A 24,758-nucleotide genomic window follows, 5' to 3' on the forward strand; every position below is an offset into this window, starting at 1 on the left:
CCAAACACATACACACTTACCTTAACCCTAATTCTACCCCCCTCAAAGCAAAAGTCATCATCATCTTTTGGCTTTTCCCATTAGGGGTCGCCACAGAAGATCATCTCTTTCCATTTCTTCCTATCCTCTGCATTTTGCTCTGTCACACCAACTGCCTGCATGTCGTCTCTCACCACGTCCATAAACCTTATCTTAGGCCTTCCTCTTTTCCTCTTACCTGGCAGCTCCATCCTTAGCATCTTTTTCCCAATATACCCATCATCCCTCCTCAGCACATGTCCAAACCAACGCAATCTCGTCTCTCTTGCTATGTCTAAAAACTGTCCAACATGAGCTGACCCTCTAATATACTGATTCCTAATCCTATCCATCCTAGTCACACCGAGTGTAAATCTTAACATCTTTAACTCTGCCACATCCAGCTCTGACTCCTGCCTTTTTGTCAATGCCACTGTCTCCAACCCATATAACATAGCTGGTCTCACTACCCTCTTGTAGACCTTCCCTTTCACTCTTACTGGTACCCGTCTGTCACAAATCACTCCTGACACTCTTCTCCACCCATTCCACCCTGCCTGTACTCTCTTTTTCACCTCTCTTCCACATTCACCATTACTCTGAACTGTTGATCCCAAGTACTTCTACTCCCTGCATCCTCACCATTCCTCTACCCTCCCTAGTAAACAGCTGAAAACACATACACATGTAACTAAACCATACATCTAACACAAAATAAAAAAACAGTAAACACTTTCATACATATGCACTTACCTTAACCCACACCCTAACCCTAAGGTCAGTAACCATTGCACATTCACGCTCGGCAGCTATACCGGACAAAGGACCACACTACACTTCAGAACATGGCAAAACAATGACGCTGTCAAGTGACTTCTTTCCCAGGGAAAGAATTCACTGAACAGCCACTTCACTGTTTTGCCTGTTCGCTCTACATGTGTCAATGAAAAAGCATTTGACAAAATGTGTTTTCATTGTACTAACAGGAACCCGAATTTTTCATATCCCATCTTCTCTGATCTAGCTCTTAGAGAACACCATAAATTGTGGACCCTATCACATCCCCCAAAAATATGCAAAACATCTGCAACTTGATTTGGGCAAAATGGGCATTGAGTTGAGTATTTGGGGTTAAACTTATTAATATTTAATGGGGTATAATAAGCATTATTGTTAATCATAATTTGAGTGTACAACAGCCGTTTGAAGGGAATAAACTTAATAGTATTCTTGATGGCCATTCTTTTATTATCTTCTGTAATTAATTGACTTTTGTCTTGCCAATAAGTTGAGAATAGTAAGAAAATCTGAGATTTTATACTCTTTATGAATGTATAGGACCTAGATATAGTTTCTCCTTTAGTTGCTAGATTTTTAAAAATTAAAATAGCTAAATTCATGTCATGTTGATCAATTTTAGTTTGAAGTAATTTAGCTTTAATTAGGTACATAATCTGATTAAGAGCAGTAGTATATTTCTTAGGGAGTTCCAATTTCATTCTTAGCTTGGATGTAGTAGTTTTCTGACATTTATAAGTGTGCCATATTGTAAATCCTTTGATAAGAGGATAATTTGTTAGGTTTATTGGTTGGCTATTGATTAGCAGATTAGGGTTTAGATGAAGTGGTTGCATGAAGGCAAGGGTACTGTATAGATGTATGGATTTAAATACATTTTTAATAGTTAGAATCATGTTAGATCAATGGGTGTAAGTTCCTGATGCATGAATTACTTTGGTTTAAATTTAGAAAGGGGAGGGATTTGGGGTTAAAGTCAAGGGATTTAATTTGACCATACCAGATTTTGATCCACTGGGGTGTCCAGCTAGACACGCTAGGAACATAGTTTACTATTTGGACCAATCTACTAGAGGTAATCATAGTGTAATAAAAATGAGTTATTGCCACAAAGAGAAAAACTGCCACAATAATAGCCAATAAGACCAATAAATTAACAAGTCTATGTGGCAAAACACAGCAGAAGAAACAGGCAACATGTTCTAAAAGTCACAAATACTTTTAATAAAATAATAAAAGGTGAGCGCTTCCACAAATAAAATTGCTTCATCAGACCTAACAGAAAATATACCTCACTTATTTTTATAGTGCTAACATTCAAAAAGACCAATCAGGACACATTACAATATTTAAAGAAACAAAATCATTCAGTTTAATCATGAAACATATAATAAAAAATACTGTCTTATTATTTCCTAAGCTTCCTATCCCTCAGTCTGGCTGAAATAGCTATGTGATCATTAAGCCCCTTGCCTATATGGGATCTCAGTTTAATAATCCATCTTAATTCCCTTTTTTCAGTGATATTAGAAATGCCACCTAGTCTATCACTCTCGGGTACTAGCTCTAATACATTAAATTTGAACTGATGTATGTTCCCTAACTCTAAAGTATGTTTCGCTATGGCACTGTATGTATGCCCCTGTTTGAAACAATATACATGGTCCCTAATACACTCTTGCAGATGTCTGTTGGTTTTCCCAACATAAATGAATTACAGTGCATGCACTGGGCTAAATAGATGAGGTTCTTACTATTACAGTTTGTATTACTATGAAAATTAAATTCCATGCCTGTATCAGGGTGCTTAAAGTCTGTCCCCTCATATATACAATCACAAAAATTACATTCACCACATCTAGTGGTCCCTTGTCCTAAAAGATGAATCTCAGGATGTAATGATGTTTTTGGATAACATAACCTGCGTTTAAGGTTTTTTGTATTTTTGTAAACTACATATGGTTTTCCCCCAACAATCTGAGCTATCTGAGTATCAGTTTGGAGTATCTTCCAATTCCTTTGTAGGATTCCTCGTATTGCCTCATTATTCCCAGTATAAGCAAAAGTAAATTAAACTTTATTCTCTGATTTTCTATGGAAATTATTTTGCATCTTAGGTTTAGAAAAATATGGTCTAGCTCTATCACATCTCATATCTTTAACATTAACCGCTGTCTTTTGGCAATAAGAGTGCAAAACACCATTGCCAAGTCTAATGGATCTCTGACTTTAAAGTAAAAATCCGCTTGCAAGGCTGCAGAGGAGAGCATTGTTTAGTACACAATCCCCTGACACTGAATATTGATAGCTTCTAGAATGTAATTCCCTATTTATTCTCTCTTCCATTATCCAGGAATACTCTTGACTTCTGCACCATCTGTTAAGAAGCGAGGATTGTTTGAAGTAACAAGATTCACAGTGCACCCTTAAGATGAGACTGCCCTTCATGTAACAAAATCAACCGTAACTTTTATACAAAACATTAAGATATCCTTTACAACCCAGCCACTGGGGATGCGCAAGCTAGTGTATTTCTTTGTGCCAGTCCCAAGCCTGGATAAATGGGGAAGGTTGCATCAGGAAGGGCATCCGGCGTAAAATTTTGCCAAATCATACATGCGGACAACAGTACAGATATACATACCGGATCGGTCGAGGCCCGGGTTAACAACGACCACCACCAGTACTGTTGGCCAACAGGGTGCTGGCAGAAATTGGGCTACTGTTGGCCGAAGGAGGAGAAGAGGGCGTAGACATGCCTGAAGGCAGATAAAGGCTAGGACTGTGATAGCGAGGGTCAGAACTTTGAATGTTGGCAGTATGACTGGTATAGGGAGAGAGCTAGCTGATATGATGGACCAAAGGAAGGTTGGTATATTGTGTGTGCAAGAGACCAGATGGAAGTGAGCAAGGCTAGGTGTATTGGAGGTGGGTTCAATTTGTTTTATCATGGTGTGGATGGGAGGAGAAATGGTGTAGGGGTTATCCTGAAGGAACAGTATGCTAAGAGTGTTTTGGAGGTGAAAAGGGTGTCGGATAGAGTGATGTTTATGAAGCTGGAAATTGATAGTGTAATGATGAATGTTGTTAGTGCATATGCTCCACAAGTTGGGTGTGTGATGGAAGAGAAAGTAAAATTCTGGAATGAGTTGGATGAAGTGGTGATGACTGTAGCCAAGGGTGAGAGACTGGTGATTGGAGCAGATTTCAATGGGCATTTTGGTGAAGGGAACAGGGGGGATGAGGAAGTGATGGGTAGGTATGCTGTTAAGCAAAGGAATGCAGAAGGTCAGATGGTAGTGGATTTTGCGAAAAGGATGGACATGGCTGTGGTGAATACGTATTTTAACAAGAGGGAGGAGCATAGGGTGACATACAAGAGTGGAGGAAGATGCACACAGGTGGATTATATCTTATGTAGAAGGGCCAGTCTGAAGGAGATTGGAGACTGTAAAGTGGTGGCAGGGGAAAGTGTAGTTAGGCAGCATAGGATGGTGGTTTGTACGATGACATTGGTGATCAAGAAGAGGAGGATGAGTGTGAGAGCAGCACCAAAGATCAAATGGTGGAAACCGAAAAAGGGTAATTGTGAGGTGGTGTTCAGGGAAGAGTTAAGACAGGCATTGGGTGGCAGTGAAGAGTTACCGAATAGCTGAGTAACTACAGCAGAGCTAGTAAGAGAGATGGCTAGAAAGGTGCTTGGTGTGACATCTGGAAAGAGGAAGGAGGACAAGGAGACCTGGTGGTGGAATGAAGAAGTACAGGAGAGTATACAGAGAAAGAGGTTGGCGAAGAAGAAGTGGGATTGTCAGAGAGATGAAGAAAGTAGACAAGAGTATAAGGAGATGAGGTGCATGGCAAAGAGAGAGGTGGCGAAGGCTAAGGATAAGGTGTATGAAGAGTTGTATGGAAGGTTGAACACTAAGGAGGGAGAAAAGGACCTTTACTGATTGGCTAGACAGAGGGACCGAGGTAGGAAAGATGTGCAGCAGGTAAAGGTGATAAAGGATAATGAGGGAAATGTACTCACAAGCGAGGAGAGTGTGTTGAGCAGATGGAAAGAGTACTTTGAGGGGCTGATGAATGAAGAGAATGAGAGAAAGAGAAGGTTGGATGATGTGTAGATAGTAAATCATGAAGTGCAGTGGATTAGCAAGGAGGAAGTAAGGATAGCTATGACGAGGATGAAGAATGGAAAGGCTGTTGGTCCAGATGACATACCTGTGGAAGCATAGAGGTGTTTAGGTGAAATGGCAGTGGAGTTTTTAACTACATTGTTTAATGAAATCTTGGAAAGTGAGAGGATGCTTGAGGAATGGAGAAAAAGTGTTTTGGTACCGATTTTTAAGAATAAGGGTGATGTGCAGAGCTGTAGTAACTACAGTGGGATTAAATTGATCAGTCACAGCATGAAGTTATGGGAAAGAGTAGTGGAAGCTAAGTTAAGAAGGGAGGTGATGATTAGTGATCAGCAGTATGGTTTCATACCAGGAAAGAGCACTACAGATGCAATGTTTGCTCTGAGGGTGTTGATGGAGAAGTACAGAGAAGGTCAGAAGGAGTTGCATTGTGTCTTTGTGGACTTTGAAAAAGCATATGACAGGGTGCCTAGACAGGAGTTGTGGTATTGTATGAGGAAGTTGGGAGTGTCAGAGAAGTATATAAGAGTGGTACAGGATATGTGCAAGAGTAGTGTGACAGCGGTGAGGTCTGCGGTGGAAGTGATGGATGCATTTAAGGTGGAGGTGGGATTACATCAAGGATCAGTTCTGAGCCCTTTCTTATTTGCAATGGTGATGGACAAGTTGACAGACGAGATCAGACAGGAGTCCCCATGGACTATGATGTTTGCAGATGACATTGTGATCTGTAGCGAGAGTAAGGAACAGGTGGAGGAGACCCTGGAGAGGTGGAAATATTCTCTATAGAGAAGAGGAATGAAGGTCAGCAGGACTAAGACAGAATATGTGTGTGTGAATGAGAGGGAGGATAGAGGAATGGTGAGGATGCAGGGAGTAGAGGTGGCAAAGGTGGATGAGTTTAAATACTTGGGATCAACAGTTCAGAGTAATGGTGAGTGTGGAAGAGAGGTGAAGAAGAGAATACAGGCAGGATGGAGTGGGTGGAGAAGAGTGTCAGGAGTGATTTGTGACAGATGAGTACCAGTAAGAGTGAAAGGAAAGGTCTACAAGAGGGTAGTGAAACCAGCTATGTTATATGGGTTGTAGACATTGGCATTGACAAAAAGGCAGGAGTCAGAGCTTGAAGTGGCAGAGTTGAAGATGATAAGATTTGCACTGGGTGTGATGAGGAGGGACAGGATTAGGAATAAGTATATTAGAGGGTCAGCCCAGGTTGGAAGGTTTGGAGACAAAGCCAGAGAGCCAAGATTACATTGGTTTGGACATGTGCTGAGGAGGGATGCAGAGTATATTGGGAAAAAGATGCTAAGGATGAAGCTGCCAGGTAACAGGAAAAGAGGAATGCCTAAGATAAGGTTTATGGATGTGGTGAGAGAGGACATGCAGGTGGTTGGTGTGACAGAGCAAGAGGACAGAAAGAAATGGAAACAGTTGATCCGCTGTGGCGACCCCTAACGGGAGCAGCTGAAAGAAGAAGAAGAAGAAGAAGAAGAAGATTAAGATATCCTTTACATCAAAATTTCCTGACAAATACAGAAACATCTTTAAGTCTTTTGAAATGGAAAAGTACCTTTAATTATTTTATTTTAAAGGCACATTGATCCATCGAACAGAGAGGGGCTGAAAAGATACAGCCCATATCTAATTTTCTTGTAGCGGTAACTACCAGAGGTTTTGATTTCTCATGGAGCTCGTGAGTTCATAATAGCACCCGCTTCAATATTAATTAACTTTTGATGGTGCAAAAGCTTCATAGAATGAGAAAGGAAGCAAAAACAAGATTCTGTTTTTAGATAAGCTGCGATCGACATTTGCGACTGCTTGTAATCGTTTACAAGTTCCCAGTAGTGATTATTGGCAGGAAGTGAGTCAGGTATTGCATCAGTTTGTTGGAAGTCCAATGTAGCAACACTTCCTCTTGAACTTGAAGAGGCTTTCTGGGAAATGGAATGCTAAAATGCTAATGGAAGACTAGGCCCAAGAAAAAACAGCAAAGCAAGCTATACCAAACGGATGACCAACGTACAAGATGGCCACATCACGTACCAAGTCAGTCATCAGCTCAGAAAAAGGTAAGGTGAGTTATTTAAGAGAAATTTACCTTGAACAGCTGGAGAAAGGTGGATTTAGCCTCCTAATAACATTCTATCGAAAGTTTTGTTTCTTTATGATAAAAGACCAAAGTAGCAGGATATTTCATTTGGAACTGGATCTTGTTTTCAATCAAATAACCACAAAATTTGCTGAACTTTTGTCATTTTTGTTTAATTTCCATAGGCAGATCTTGTATAATGTTAAATGTGTGGCCTCTCTAAGTAAAGTTCTTTTTGGCTTTGAATGCAGCAAGTATTGATTGGACGTGTGCTGAATTTAATAGTCTAACATAAATTTATCTCAGGGTTTCAGTTGTTTGAACATGTCTGGTGGATCTGTGAGCTCTTTCTGTTATAATGTTATTAATGAGATCTTTATTAATTAGAGTATTTATTATTTCTTTGATTATTGAGTTAAGCTGAGGACTCTCAAAGGTTTCAGGGATACCTCGCAGGATAAAGTTATTACGTCGGCTTCTGTCTTCAAGATCTTGGATTTTTTGCTGTAGATCTTTAATAGTGTTATCACTATTTGATCTCATTTATTTTAATTTCATTGTCCATAGCTTTGGCTTCATTCTGCTCAAGTCTAAGCATAATTTGATTTAAATTAGATCCAAATGAGGTTAGCTTGTGAGAGAATCCTTGGATTTCAGTTTGTAAAGGTTGCGGTGCACTTTTAAGATCATCTATTGTCAGTGACTGTTCCTGTTTTGATCTGAGGGCAGTTTCGTAATCTCTTGTGGCTTACTGATTTTTTTGTCTCTTAAAAGAGGAGTCTTTTTCGGGAGCAGTTATCTGGGACAATTTGGTTTTAGTTATTGCTGTTTCCATTCGGTCCGGATGATTTTCCATTTCAGAAACAGTTGAAGAAGCTTGTTAGTAGTAGAAATAGATTTATATTAAATTTCCAGGTCGCATAAATATTTATTTTTATCATATTCTTTGTTTAGGCCTCAGTGTCTGGAAGTGTCCACACCATGCGGTTCAGGGTCCAGCATCCAGTAAGTAGATTTTAAGTTCATAGACGAGTCTTCTTGTGCAAATATTGATGTAACATGAATAAATCTGTATTTTCCTGTCAGTTCTTAATGGTTTTGAATGTTTTCTTTGGCGGATGTGCCGGAAAAAGATCAGATAGTGTCTTGGAATTGAGGAGCTGCACAGGTAGTGTGCTTACAGGCTGTCCACCATTTTGGAATTCCCCCAGGAAATACAAACCTCTAAAGTTTGACATTATTAAGTGTCTATAATGCTCAGTGACCTACCAGAAAAAAAAAATCAAAATTATTTAAGAGGAACTGGAAAAACTAATAGACAAAATGAAGGACAATCTGCAAAAATCGGGGACAGCTGAGAGGTATGCTTAAATCCATTTTTCTCTAAAGAGAATAGCACCATTTCCATTACTGTTTTGCCCCTCTTCCAGAGCACACACCTGCCATTTTGTCAGAATATACTCCAGGTTTAAACTTTCATTCACTTACACTCAGTAGCATCAGTCATTGGTTGTTGAATATGTTAAATATGGCAAGTCTGGTTCTAGTCATTTATTTATTACTCATTATAGTACATGCCTCCTTATCTCTGCCTCAGGTACCCCCATAATTACCCTTTCTCTGACTGCAGCATTCTCTTAAGCTCTGGAAAGGTCCCTCCCTCAGTGTCACCCTTAGCTGTGGCCATTGGTCAAGCTTGAAGTATATAGTTTATTTTCCTTCCTACCACACATCTAGAATGTGATTGAGAAATAAATAATCTGACAAAATCCAATATCATCTAAGAAAAAATATTCTCTTTGATCACCAACACATTTTCCATAAAGGGGCATCATACCTACTTCATCACTTCCATTACAGTTAGTACTGGTAACCCCCCAGATAAAGGCTTACTAAGTGGTATTCATAGATTCATAGGGGGTATACAAGGCTAACGACTGTGAGGGCCTTTTTAAGCTTAGTCATGCATACCGAGTTAGCCTTGCAGCCCAACAGTATCAACAAGTTTTGGTGCCCTAGGGGATATTTTACATGATATAATTTAAGGGGTATATGGGTCAGTGTAGAGTAGTGACAATCTAATTGACTTTAAGAATAGTTTTGTCTTCAATGACATTGTTTAAATACATCTCTCATATATCTTATCAGTCTATTTGAGAATTAGCTGGTTGTCAAGGAATATGAGACAATTTCTACATTGCCTCACAATGCCTATATCCACCAACCTGGCTACAGACATAGCGGGAGGCCTCCTATCCATGACAACTCGTCCTTTAGAGAAGGTAGAATAAAGTCGGGGGTATCTGGATCACAACTCTGGAGGGCAGTGCTTGTCACAGTGCAAAGTAGTTGCTCTGCACACAACTATGAATTTATAGATTTTCAAGGGTACTGTTACAGGAAAAGTTTCAGCTCAAGGTGCCTGTGTCTATGCAGGGCACTGCTGAACACTGCTGCATGACGCCACTCATCTCATTTATAGATGCAAAGGAATCAAAAACACAAGCAAGCCCCCTGACCCTTAGCAATCACACACATAGAGGTTACAGACAGTGATTTCCAGGTCAGAATGGACCTGGTCACTTACTACCACCACTAGGGAGCAGATCAAAGCCTTCTTAATGTAAAAACACTATCTGACAGTGCTTAAGATACTAAACTAAGGCATCTTAGAGTACTAAACCAAGACGGGAAGTATAAGGATTCACAGTAACTGTCCTTAGCAATGATTCATGGAACCAAAAACAAAAACAGACAACAATAAGCAGCACAACATGTACATATATTGAAGCAGCACAGTTAAATTGCAGTATACATTGCAGTTTTAGCAATTTGGAATTAATATACACTTGAGGGCTCTGGATACAACAACAATCAGGTGCAGTCTTAGAACAGCAACTTTAAATTCATCCTTAAAAGTACAAGAATTCAGCAGCATAAAGAAATAAATAGAAATGTACTTCTATTAAATCAGATACAGTGAGGCTTAGCACTTAAAAAGTGACCTTTGTTAGCCAGACAATATGATTCAGTGCCACATAAAATGCCTCTACTGGAGCAAACCCTACAGGGCTTACACCATACTGTTTGAGATGGAGCTCTGATTACCTGAACAATAGGGTTTTAGGGTGTTTGTTACTCGCACTCCTTCTCAGCCTTAACTTGCATTATCTGTACTCCCCATATGTCTGTGTATGACGTTTGCTCTCCATCACTTTTATCACTTCCGTCTAATGCTCTCTGTCTGTCTGTCTGTCACCGTCGCTCTGTCTCTCTTAGTAAGGCACTACTTTAAATAATGATGTAACTATCTGACTACTCAGATGATGTGACCATCAAGTAAAAACTCGGCCATCAACTTAAACTTTGCCCCTTACCCCCACGGTAGTGCATTCTCGGAGTTGGTATATTTTGTAAGGGGGGGTGTGGGGGGGTAATGTAGTTTGTTGGGCTGGCCATGTGTTTACTAACCGAGTGGTTTACATCAGGTTTGGAAATGTCTGTGAATAGACGTGTTGGTGTAATGCGTGTCGGTAAAGTCATCTGTTGGGAAACTGAAGGTAATCCATATATATATATATATATATATACATATATATGCATGTGTCAGGAAACTGAAGGTAATCCATCCATATATATATATATATATATATATATATATATATATATATATATATATATACACACATATGCATATTCATACATACATTGTGACATAATTCACCTTGTCCTTTACGGAGTTTTCTGGATTATGCAGTCTGTCTCAGTAGCCAAAAGGCATGGCAGACCATTTTGTATGGGGCTCTGCTCTATTGAAGAATGAATGCACATGTGCAGTCACTCACACACTTCATGCATACGTCTGACCAGTTTAGAATATCACTAATTATACATCTTTGAGAAGTGGGAGAAAACTGTAGCACCTTGAGAAAACTGATGCATAGAGAGGAAGAAGTTTTTTTTTCATTTAGTTGGAGTTGGTGGCAGATGGTTGCCAGAATGTGCTATCATGCTGTATTTCACTTTGACACTTTGTCCTTGATTAACTTTTCTATTGCACAGTTTTGACTGAATCTATTATCAATTTGGTTCAGATGATAAACTGTCAACATTATTCCCCACTCAGACATAACAGATAAACTATCCCAGCTAGGCATCAATCCATATGTTACCAGATGGGTAGCTAATTGGCTCACTGATAGAACCCACTCAGTCAAAATAAGGGAAGCCACCTCTGGTACTAAACCCTTAATGAGTGTTGTACCCCAAGGATCAATCATGGGGCCTCTACTCATTGGGATATACATTTGTGAGGTGCAAGTAAAAAACAGTGGTCTGTGGCTGATCAAGTTTGCAGATGACTGCAAGCTGGGTGTTGTTTTAAATTCCCTTAGTGATGTGAACATCCTCCAAGAGGGCCTTACCCAAACTAATGACTGGTGCCAGAAGCATGGCCTCAAACTGAATGCCAAGAAATGCATCATTATCCCCTTTGGGGAAAATGGAGTCCCCACTAATTATCACATTAATAACAATGTACTAAGCATCCAATCAGTCGTGAGGGACTTGGGCACCCAGGTTGATATCAACCTGACATTTGACCACCATGTTTCCTCCATTGCACGGAATGCTTTCTATGTGGCCCACCTCATAAGTAAGGGTATTTCATCCAGGAACAAGGAGGTCATAACATCCTTGTACTCCTCCCTTATCAGGCCCATTAGAGAATACAATGTCTTCTTCAGCATGTACCTTGCCAAGCACATGCAGCAGCTGGAGAGACAACAGAGGTTCCTGACCAGGAAAATCCAGGGTCTCAAACACCTATCCTATGCAGATAGGCTAAAAGCCCTGCCCCTCTACTCAGTCTCCTACAGACTGCTCAGAGGTGACCTGTGTCTGGCATACAAGGCCATGTCAGTCCTAGCCTTGATGGAGTTGTTGCATATCCGTAAGTCAAACTCCACTCACACAACCCTCACGCAAGGCTTCAACCTGGTCTGTGACATTAATAGAACTTGTTGGTGGGATAGATTTCTGTCTCAAAGACTCCCCTGTCTGTGAATAGACTTTCTCTCCATGTCAAGCAGAGTACCTCTCTAGCCTTCTTTAATAGGAACCTGGATGACTTGATAGGAAACAGAAAATAATACCCCTGGGATCCCACCTGTGTCCCTGATGGACAGGGAAAACTGGTGCTGAGTTTGAGGGGAACATGGGCGAAATTCTTGGCTAGGCTTATAAGGGCCTCCAGGCCAATAGCTTATTATCATCCTATGAACCTATGAACCTACACATATTTTATTTACCATTGTTTATTCTGCAGTTTTATTGTTTCCACATGCATAAATGGCCGATTGCTTGTTCACTGGTTTACATCACACCAGTGGATACTAAATCTTTATGCCTGACATTTATTTACTCAGCAATATCTCTTGGTTGCTGCTGGATTACAGTAGTTTGATTTTATTGTGTATTATCTTATCAGTCTGAGAACAGAAACTGCTTCTAGTAACTGTTTTGACCATAACTTTTGAAGAAAGCTGTTAGAATTAATAATGCCTCCCTGTGGTCTAATGTGTTACCATCATTTGTTTTGGACAGATGATGACAACAGATTAGACCACAGTTATGGCTTAGGCAAAATTACGGTTGCTTATTTTGGATCTGTATGACCTTCATGTCCTGCTACCAATGGACGTTACATTACTGTTGGAGTTTCTCTGATTAGTGCAAACCACAGAATGGTGCCAGGATGCTGTGAAAGATGACCTTTCCTATGGCTGTCTGCATTTTCTTCACTTGGGAATGGATTGGACAGGCTTTGGCATTTGTTTCCAGAGAGACAGCTAAAAATTAGTCATTGGGCATAGATTTTTTAAGGGAATCTTCCTGCCACTGAATCTGTTTGCCAGCTGACAGGGTGTTGACAACTGTGTCATTTTCCAAGATCTGACTTAATATTTGTCTGACAAATCCAGTATGTAATCTACTGTGGTTGATTTGTTATATGAAGGATGTTTTATTAGACACTGTGGTAATGGCCATCAGGTCTTTTCTCTCTGTCTAAGAAGACAGTGCAAGAAGTGACAGTTCAGGTACCTGATGTGTCTTCCATGTTGATGGTTGCTACATTAGCCATGTTTCTTCCCTTTGTTAATTTCTCAATGTCTTTTGGGTTTCTAATGTCATGATGGGAATGGATCCCATTCCTAAGTCAAAGTATGATTAAAGTTCATGAAATTAGTATTGTTTCATCTTTGATGTTAGCCAGAAGTGCTCTTTGCAGCACCCGTAATGTGTCCAGTAATGGCTCCTTCTGTAATTCGTATGGAGTTACTTGTATCAGTAACATATCTGAGTACACTTGTAAATCCTTTTTTATAAGACCTATTGCTCCCACTACTGCTGGAACTGTCTGAGTATCCTTCTTCCACATTGCTCTCATTTCTGTCTGCAAATCTGGTATTTTATGAATTTGTGTCTCTCTGTACGTAAGACATTGTAGTCACTGGGTGTAGCAATTTCAGTGATCAATGCTACTTCTGTCTTCTTTTCATGGGCTACTATATCTGGTTTTATTGAATCTATTTTTTGAACTGTTGGTAATGGGTGATCCCATGTGATATAAACTTCATCATTTTCTATAATGCTTTGTGGGTCATGTTTCCAGTGTTTTTCAGCCACTTCAATACTATAATATTTACACAATCCCAAGTAAACAGTCTTGCCACATTATTATACCATTCAGTATACAGTCATTCTGCCATTAGAATATCACAACCAGCAACAATATGTGCAACTCTTTTTAATTCTGTTTTACAAAAGCTGCATTTGTCTCTCCTACATGTTCAAAGGACTTTACAAACCAATGTGTGCATAGCCCACTATCTTGGGCTGCCAATATTAACCTTTTGTCTTTTGGTTGAAATTCATCTCTCCTTAACCATTCCTGCATTTGATCCTGATCAACATGAGGTTGTTCCAAGACTTTTCTTTTTTTTCCATAATAAATCTTTATTGTTATATTATTTTCATACACAATGAAAAACAAAGACAAAATTTTTAGAAAAAAAAAAACAAAAGACTACTAACTAATATCACTAGCCATCACACCAAAGAAATATACAATATTTACAAGAATGCTTCCATGTAAAACATTAAGAATAGAGGAAAAACAAAAAGTAATTAATAACATTTCCAGTAATATACAGTTTAAATACAAAATTCTCTCCAGTCAAATAAATAAATGTGAATACCTTCAAGTTAAAAGTATTATGCTAATATAATATTAAATATCTGTTCCCAAATTTTGGGGTTATTAATATTTTTATTATGCGGACTTAAAAGTAGTTTATGAGCTAATATATGCCTTGTTGCCAAAACTCTAAAGTTTTCCTGAGATGTTTTAGATGGGTCTAACCAATTAGTGACTATATAGAGCTTCATTAATAGAAAAATATTAATAAATATAGTACTTTGTGATCTAGGGAGTTTTTTCGGGGGAATATGTAAAATCGTAAATTTCCATGACAACATTGTACTTTGGTAACCCATCTTCTGAAGCTGAATCTTAAGGGAATTCCAAAGCTTATATATGCATTTACAGCTCCAGAACATATAAAGAAGATCAGCCGGTTGATTTTTACAATATGGACAAGTTGGAGAGTTTTTAGAATTACATTTATGTAGGGTAAGGTGTGTATAATATGCATTATTCCATATCATCAACTGGGTATATATCAATTTTTGAAGAGAAGTAGATTTGATAGTCAAGCCAATTGCTTTTAACATATTACTTTTGTCTGTCACTAAAATTTTCTCTTCCCAATAGTTTGATAACAAAATTTTATCATGAAATTTAAATTCTTTAATTAATTTATTTGTTGTTGTTATATATTTAATATCCTGTTGGAGGGCTTGCCACAAATCAGAGCATTTATTCACATTCTCATCTTCAGGTTTAAAATTTATAAAGTAGCTTATAGCAAGTTCTCTAATTTGTCTCAAAATAACAAGATAATTTTTAGGTAGGTTAAATTCTTGTCTTATTTGATTGGCCGACTGGTCAAGATATTTATATATTTCAATCAAAGTTAAATTAACTATTAGTGGAAACTTTTTAAGATCAATTAATTGATTATTCAATTTTAAATTAGGATTCTATGAAAGGGTTGAAAAACCATCATATGCTGAACCAGATCCAAAGATTGAAATAAATCTTGTATAGATAATATGTCTGTTTTAATGTGTTCAATAATCCCATAAATTTTCAAAGTATCTTTACCTAAAGAGGGTATTGCTTTAGGATTAATATTTAACTTTAAAATATATTTATAATTCAAAATCACCCAAGTTGGTGTCCACTTAGTACTAGTTATATCATAGTTGGCAATTCTTAGAATTATATTAGAGTTCACGATTAGGTAATACAATTCAAAATTAGGCAACTCCAGTCCTCTTTTATTTTTTGGGGTCATTAATTTATCATAAGATATCCTGTTTTTTTTTAGTTCCCAAATGAATTTAGCCAATTCTTTATGAATTTGTTTAAAAAATGTCTTCGAAAGTATTAATTGGGCTGACCTAAAAATATAAAGTAAGCGTGGTAACATTCATTTTAACAATTGAAACTTTTGCTAGTACTGGCAGTCGTAAATTTTTCCACCTCCCAAAATCAGAAATTATTTGGTCCCAAATTGTTTTAATGTTATTATTGTAGAAGTCTTTATTATCTGTAGAAAACTCAATACCTAAGTATTTAATCTTTTCTATAAATGTTACCTGCCCAACCAAAGGCAATAACGAAAATGGTTTAGGTGTCTTTAAAGGAAAGATATTGTTTTTTTCCAAGTTAATTTTGTAGTTAGAGACTTCTGAAAAATCATTAACAGCCTTCAATAATTTGTCAGTGTGTGATATTGGAGATGCACAATAAATGTTAAGATCATCCGCAAAAGCTGCCATTAAAATTTTGGTTCCATAAATTATTGGGACATTATGATAGATGTTCTGCTTAATATATAACAACAGAGGTTCATGATAAAGATTAAATAGTAAAGGGGACAAAGGGCAGCCCTGGTGTGTTCCAGTCTTAATCTGTATTCCTTTGGAGAGGCTTCTATTAATGTACAGTGTAGTATAGGGATTACTATATAATATTTGCAACATTTGAACAAATTCATGGGATATATTAAAATAAGGTAACAGATCAAACAAAAAATTTGTATCAACCCTGTCAAAGGCCTTCTGTGCATCAATTATAAGGGCATAGACATTAAGATTATTTTGTTTAGCATGCATTAACATAGTATGTAATGTAAGTGCATTATCATTGGTTTGTCTACCTGCCATAAATCCAGCCTGTTCTTTGGATATTATATGAGCCATGATTTTCTTCAGTCTAGATGCTATAATAGAGGTTAGAATTTTCATGTCTACATTCATTAATGATATCGGTTTATAATTATCAGGGTTTTGGGGATCTGAATTGGCTTTATGTATAAAAATAGTTTTTGAAGCGTTAAGATGAGGATCATTAATAGTATTCCTAATTATGTAGTTAAATATAACTGAAAGTATCTTACCGAAAATATTAGCAAACCTTTTATAAAACTCCACTGTCAACCCATCAGGACCTGGTCATTTGTGTGATGTCATATGTTGGATTGTATATACTATGTCTTCTTCAGATATCGGTTTAACTAAATCATTTTGAATATCCTCTCCTATTTTTGGAAACTTAATTGATTGTAAAAATCGTTCAGAAATTCTATGTGAGGACATATCCTTTTGCCCATCATAAATTTTTGTATATATTTCCTCAAAAATATTAATAATATCCTCTGTTTTAGAATATATTTTATTATTAAATTGTACTTCCGAAATTTGTACTGTTATTTTTCATTGATTAATGATCCTAGCTAACGCTCTCGATGGTGTTTGAACGTGATTAGCGTACCTCGCTAACATCTTATATTCTTGGAATGTTAATCTACTATTTTGTATTAAGAAGAGATCCTTTTGACATTTAAATAGTTCTTTCTCTGTTTGTTCATTAAAATTCCGAATCAGTTCTTGATCCAATAATTTAATTTTCGTTTCTAAGTTTTGAATATCTTTATTTAGTATTTTTTTATAATAAGAGGCTTTTTGTAAAAGGATCCCTCTTATTTGTGTTTTAACTGTTGCCCATTCAATATCTGGGGCATATTGTTGTTTCTTTAGACTAACCAGTAAGTCTTTAAGTACTTTGTAATTTCCTGTATTATTTCTTCCTTATTCAGCAGATTTGGGTTAAGAGACCAATTATAGCCTCTTTGCCACAAGGTATCCTTTATCTCCTTAGCAAAACTCAGCGAAATTTTCGAGTGATCTGATAAATACCGTGCATGTATAACAACTATAGGTTCTAAATTAATCAATGTTCTTGAAATCAGGAAGAAATCTATTCTGGACCACATTTTATGACATGGGAAATAAAGTGTAAAATTATTTGTACTATTAACATTGTTCAAATAGTGAAAAGGGTCATATAGTTGAAAGTCTTCTTTAATCTCATTCAGTGCTAATACAGCATGCTTATTAAATGCTTTGTGTGGACAAGATCTATCCAACTTTGGATTTTGGTAAGCATTCCAATCACCTCCAACAATTACATAGTATCTATCAAATTGTGTTAAAATTGAGTACAGTGATGTTATGAATATTTGTTGATCATAAACAAAGATATAGGGGACTTGCAGACATTGGACCCGACCCAGTTTGGCTTTGTCAAGGGAAGATCATGCCTTTTGAACTTGGTCGACTTCTTCGAAACAGTCACCAAGGCCATTGATGAGGGAAAGGCAGTCCATAAAGCCTACCTTGACCTTGCAAAGGCTTTCGACACAATACCCCACTTGGGTATTGTAGAAAAACTTACCAGCTTAAATGTAAACCCATATGTCACAAGATGGGTTGCAAACTGGCTTAAGGACAGAACCCACAGGGTTAGAGTTGCTGGCGCTATGTCAGACTCCAAGCCGGTCACAAGTGGTGTCCCACAGGGCTCGGTCCTTGGCCCCCTATTGTTTGGCATCTACTTCTCAGAAGTACAGGCCAACATGGGAGGACTTTGGCTGACAAAGTTTGCAGACGACTGCAAACTGGGCCATAGGGAAAATGCATCGGACACGGATATCCTTCAGAAGGGACTCACGGAAACAGATAGCTGGTGCCAGAGCCATGGCCTGAAGTTAAACGCCAAACAATGTATAGTAATACCCTTCGGGAAAAACAAGGTAACCCCAAGCTACCATATAGGTGGCAATCCACTAAGCACAGAAGAGGTTATCAGGGACCTGGGGACCCAGGTTGACAGTGGCCTTTCTTTTGACACTCACATTGCTAAAGTGGTTAGAAAGACCTTCTACATTGCCCACCTGATCATGAAGGGATTCACATCCAGATCTAGTGAGGTCATTGTTCCCTGTACTCTTCACTTATCAGACCAATGATCGAGTACAATGCCCCATTCGGGATGTATCTCACCCAACATCTGCAGCAATTGGAGAGACCCCAAAAGTTCCTCACTAAAAGGATAAAGGGACTCCAAAATCTGTCATATGCTGCCAGATTGAAGAAACTCCAGCTCTATTCAGTCGCTTACCGTCTGCTCAGAGGTGACATGTGCCTGACATACAAGGCCATGTCCAACCCGCTATTAATGGACATGCTCCACCTCAAAAAATCCAAATCCACCAAAACCACTAGAGCAAGCGACTTAAACCTTAGCATGGATATAAATAGGACGTGCTGGAGGGATAGATTTATCACTCAGAGACTCCCTATGCTGTGGAATAAAATCCCGGTCCATGTGAGGCAGATCACCTCACTGACTCTGTTCAAGAGAAATCTAGACCTGTGGATGGGAGATCGTAGGTTTACCCCGGGAATCATCTCTGTGTCACTGCTGGACAGAGGCACAACAAACTAATGGGCACAGTATTTTTTCATATAAGGGGTGGCGTAAGCCACAAAAATTTGGGCTAGGCTTATAAATGCCTTAGGGCAGATAGCCTAGTATAAACCTATGAACCTATGAACCTATTACAGGGCGCATAAATGTTTAAAAGTAAAATAGGTTTATCAAATAGGGTAGATGCCAGAATAACGTAGCACCATCGCCCATCTTTATCTGTATTAGAATCTAAAATTTTCTCCTTATATTGATCTTTAATAATTATAGCTACCCCAGCACTATTTGACTTACCTTCCGATGCTACTACTTCTCTGATCCACTTCTTTTTTTTTTATATCAACCCATTGATCATTCATTAAATGCGTTTCTTGCAGTAAAATAAACCATGCCTTAGCCTGCAACAATACATGTAACAATAGTTTCCTCTTCTTTAAGTTCTGGAGCCCTTTAACATTCCATGAGTCTAATTCCCACATTTCCAAGGTTGGCTGTACAATGAAGGTTTTGGAGTGAAAAGATTAAAGAAAAATAAAGTATATTCAAAACCATACATGGTCTGGAAGCAATCCATATATCCCGTCCTAAACCAGTGCTTACCCACTCTAACCCCGGACCAGGACATATATAGGTCTTGTGTAACATAGAATAACAGAAGGTGTAAGAAAAGAAACAAATATGAAAACATCACATTATAAAATTTCAAACATGTTCCACAGTTAAGACCTATATAATCTAACTTAACTACGACAAAGCCTAAACTAAACATTCCCTAACAAGCACTGCATTGATCTACATCTCCTTGGTTAACTATATTTAAGCAAATCAAATTGAAAATACAATATTACAGTACATATAAAAAATAAATTGAAAAAAGGAAGTTTTAGTTTTTGGATTAGCTATCTTTAGATAACCGCATGCATAGAGACAAAAACAAAAAAAAAAAAACAAACAAAAAAAAAATCCATACTAAAATATAACCCTATGTTAAAATAAATATACAGCTAAGTACAGATATCCCTGGTTATGAACCCACACTATCATAGTTTTGTACTAAAGCAAACTACTAACTAACTAATATAATATAAATTATCACCTTTACACAGTACATTATGAACTATAATGGCAAGTATATTTATGCAAACATTACTAAATCCCTGCACCCTCTCTAAATAATATATCTACAAAATTCTTCATAAACATGTATAAGAAAAACAAATAAAATATTCCTGTGTACTTACTTTAACATACAACAGTGTTATTTTAAAGTTAAATGAGCAAAAGGATGTTTAAAACAGTTCCCTTCAGTTTCCCAAGCCTGGAAACCCTGTGAAATATTCGCAACGGGGGACCACTTTTACAGACGGACTCCCAGAAGTGTCACAGCAAAATCTGCACCCACGACAGTATTTTAGGCACTTCTTGTCTTCCTCCTCATCGAAAACACTTCATAGAAGCCATAAAATGATGGGAAACGAACGCAGGTAATCAAGATAAGCAAAAACAAACAGTTTTATTACTCTGGAAGAGGCCTTAAGCTTTACAAACACAAACAAAGGATTACCCAGTCCTTGAAGCACAGTAAACAATGGATCCGACCTCAGCAGCATGCCATTCTCAACGAAAGTTCAATTCAAGTCTCTGATACAGGTAAAGCCTTGAAAACTTTAAGAAACAGATTTCTTGCCTCATTTTTAGTGGAAATAGCATGTTTAGTCCCATCCATTGTAAATATAAGCATATTTGGGTATTTCATTTGAAACTTAATTTGTTTGTCAATAAGAAATTTACAGTATGGAGACAAAGACTGTCTAGCTTGTCTTACCTGTATGGGTAAATCCTGTGTCAGGGATATTTTATTATTTTTCCACATGATATAGCCTCCAGTTTGTTTTACAGTAGTAAGTATTCTGCTTACATCTTGATAGTTAAGCATTTTAACATATACAGGTCTAGGAAAGTTAGATGCTTGTGACTCTCTCAAAGCTCTGTGCGCTCTTTCAATAATAATCTGTTTCACCCCATCAGAGTCATTTAGAAGCACTGCAACTATTTGTAATATGGATGGAATTAATTCATTATACTGAATAGATTCTGGAATCCCTCTGATAATAATGTTATTTCTCCTGGATCTTGCTTCTAAGTCCATAAGCTTGTTTTGCATAGCCTGTATATCCACATTATGTAGATTAGTTTTTTTTTCAAGTAAAGTTAATTTATCCTCATTTTCAGAAATTCGAGCTTCCGTCTTATCCATTCTCTCCAGCAACTGAGTACATGGGTTTCCAAATGTCTGTATTTGACAAGTCAGTTCCTTCAGAGCTTCTTGTATGGGTAGCAGAGCAATTCTGATATCATCCATGTTTAATGGTTGTTCAGATTTAGATTTGGTCCCTGGTTTCTGTTGTTCCTGTATTTTAGTAATTTTTTGTCTTTTAGAAATCAAATCCTTTTCAGGTGACTGTAATTCCGAGTGTTTTGTTTTAGTAGTGGTTGTATCCATGTTTTTTTCCTCTTTTGACATCTTATTAGAACACAAAGACTTGCAATATAGAAAGCGCACGGTTCCCTTGTTTACTTCTCTCTGCAGAGCCAGCTAATCTGTTGTAATCCAGTGAAATATATTATTTTTTTCCGTTTTTTCTTCTTAGTACTGGATAGTTAAGTGTAGTTGAAGTTATTTTAGCAAAGATTTGATGTTAAAAGCTTTATATTATCCACTCAGGGTTTAGATTTCCTCAGGTTAAGTAGAGAGCTGCAGTTCAGCAGTGCTTACAGAATGGCAGCCATCTTTGAATCGTTCCAAGACTTTTCTATACTTGCAACTATATTTATGTATTTCCCACATTTCTTGCTTTCTCATCTGATCCTTCACCTTATATTCTTTCTTTTGTTTTTTTGGCACATTCACTTGCTGCCTGATTTTTATCTACTTCTGGTTTAATTTTAGTTCCTGCTTGAAGCTGATATGCTTCTGCTAGACTAAGAAGGGAAGTCATCTTAGACTTATTCTCCTCATGTTTCAAAACTTTCACTATGTTTGGGTCTCGTGAGATCAGCAGATATGCGTGCAGTCTCACGATTGCAGATCTATACATGTAATCAATATTGAGGAGGCCCATACAGCCTTCAGAACGGGGAATATATAATCTTGGTATGCACTGATTTTTATAAATCATTTGATGAGCATGAAGTGACCTTGTTGTTTTCCTGTCCAACCTATCCAGCACCTTGTGGTGTTAGTCAATCACTCCAAAACTGTAAGTTAGGACAGGAAGAGCAATTGGTTTATAGCTTGGACTTTATTCCTAGATATCAATGCTGTTTTCAGTATTAATTGAAGTCTTCTAAAATATTCCTTACTAAGTTTTATTCACATTTGTTCATGTTTTATTTTTGATCCTTCATCAGTTCCCAAATATTTACACTCCCTCTTGGTCAAGTTCTTTTATATCACATTCTTGTCCAAAACAGATGTTTTCTTGGTGCTGCAACTTTCCTGCTTTAAATGTTTCTTTTGCACAAGACATTCTTATATCATTTGAAAAGTCTTAACCACTTGCAGTTGTAATTACAGTTTTAAATCATCTAGAAAAAGAAGATGAGAAGTCTTCACACGTGTAAAATATACGTTACTACACTGGAAGGTAGTCTTTACCATTACTCAATGAAGACAATTGAGACGGTTCAATCTGATATGACATTCCTTTTACTGCATACGAAGTAACATCTAGTATAACAATAAAAGATACACATGTAGCAAAACCGTACTTCAGTTTACAGCCTCAACTGTAAGAATCAAATGTCTCTCATACAAAAGAAGAAGTCCAAACTTTATGGTCTCTTTCTTGCTTGCATCAGCAGTTTAGAGAATTTGCCATAATAATAAGTCTTTCCCTTGAAGCGGTTCAGCTGACAGTTTGTTGATAGTTTGTCTCCCATGTTTCAAACATTCTGTTCCTGAAAAATAACTCCTCGGCCATGCTCTTATCTTGCATGTCCTGTTGACGAGACACAGCTGCATACAAGAGTTCATCTTGACCTGCTTGTAGATAATAAATTTCACACAAACTGCATAGTTTATAAAGATAAAATATTTTACTTCTGATTTCTAATAACAATGAATACCAAGCTATATGCCTTTTGCCAACAGTATAAACTATGTGCACTTGTACTACACTGAAAAGCATTGTATTTATTTTATGTTTTCAGACAAATCTACTGAAAGCCATTTTAACTTGTTCACTGCTGAAAGCAGAATACATCAAATCTCAGAATTCCCTCTTTTTAATTAAAAGGTGGAAAAGGCCTGTTCATTTTCAACTTCAGTTGAACACATTGAAACCTTTTCCAATTTATTCAGGTTAACCATCATGATTTGTTGGATTTTGTAAGTTTTTCGCAAATGACAACTTAAATAGCAATTCCAGATAGTTAATATGATTATAATGCCTAAAACTACTACTACAGGATGTATTAACCAATTCAACATTTTTTTCCTGATGTGGACCAACCCATAAAGATATCCCACCAATTGTGAGCAGTGTTTTTTTTGGTCTTTTCAGCCAAATTAAGTAATTTATCTTTTGCAATGATGCTCAATGCTTCATAATACAGAATGCTTTTATTTCTTTTTTCCAAATACTCTCTGAGAATCTTAGTATTGTTCATTATTTATTTATTATATTTATTATGATACAGATATATTGGCAAGCTGTATTAAATGATAACTCCAAGTTATGGAAGTAGTCATGTCTATGGTTTTAGTAAACACATAGCTCTGATTATTCCATTTAAGGAAATCAACATGTGATAAACATCCTTCAAAAGGTAACTGTAAATTATGACCTACATCCTGATCTGTAACCAGACAAATATACTAGGGAGCTCCTTCTATAAACATTTGAAAAGAATAGGGCATAATGTTCCACTCGCACAAATTAACAGAGTGCTGCAAAAAGCATGGTTCATAGACAGGCGAATGCTGCCCACAAATTAACCCATTTTGAGTCTGTGTACAATACTCAGTTTTATGCGTTTTTCCTCTCATAGCTTTATAATTACCTTCAAATTGTGGCAACCAATACTCATATCCTTCTGTAACTAGAAATATCATAGGTAATACCATAAATTGACACAAAACAGTGGTATCAGTAACATTATAATGTGAAAACTGTCCTGTGCAGTATTGCAGAGTACAATATGTTACTTCAGTATATAACTGAATCCAATCTGTATCAGGTACCCATTTATGAAACAACTGTCGCCAAGCATTTTCATTGTGTAGCATCAGTTCAATTTGTACATTACTTTTTTGAATTTCTACATACAAAGATTGCATAGTGCATTTTGTCCAATTTACAAAAGTAGTCATGTTACCATCAAATTTTAACTGATGCAAATGCATAACATCATAATTGTCTAAAAATGACTGCTGATAATTTATATTATGCAGGTGTGCCTTCCATATGTCTGGATTCCCGAAAGCTTGTAAATATACAATCTGAGAGGCATCTTCCTCCACCGTTTTTAATCGATTAGCTAAAATTTCTATATCAGCTACATTAAGAGCCCCCATTCAGGTACCCAAACCTCCCAGCAAAATGTTGTACCATGCTCTTTTGTATCAGCACCTGCCTGTGTCTGGGAATGTGATGTTAAAATGTACCATTGCTTTTTGATACTGTCTACCTACCTTTTTACAGGTAGAAGGGATTCTAACCAAATGATCTATATGAACTGAAGTAGG

The sequence above is a fragment of the Protopterus annectens genome, chromosome 2.part1 (genome assembly GCF_019279795.1).
Source record: "Protopterus annectens isolate FY-2018-M chromosome 2.part1, PAN1.0, whole genome shotgun sequence".
NCBI classification, from domain to species: Eukaryota; Metazoa; Chordata; order Ceratodontiformes; family Protopteridae; genus Protopterus; species Protopterus annectens.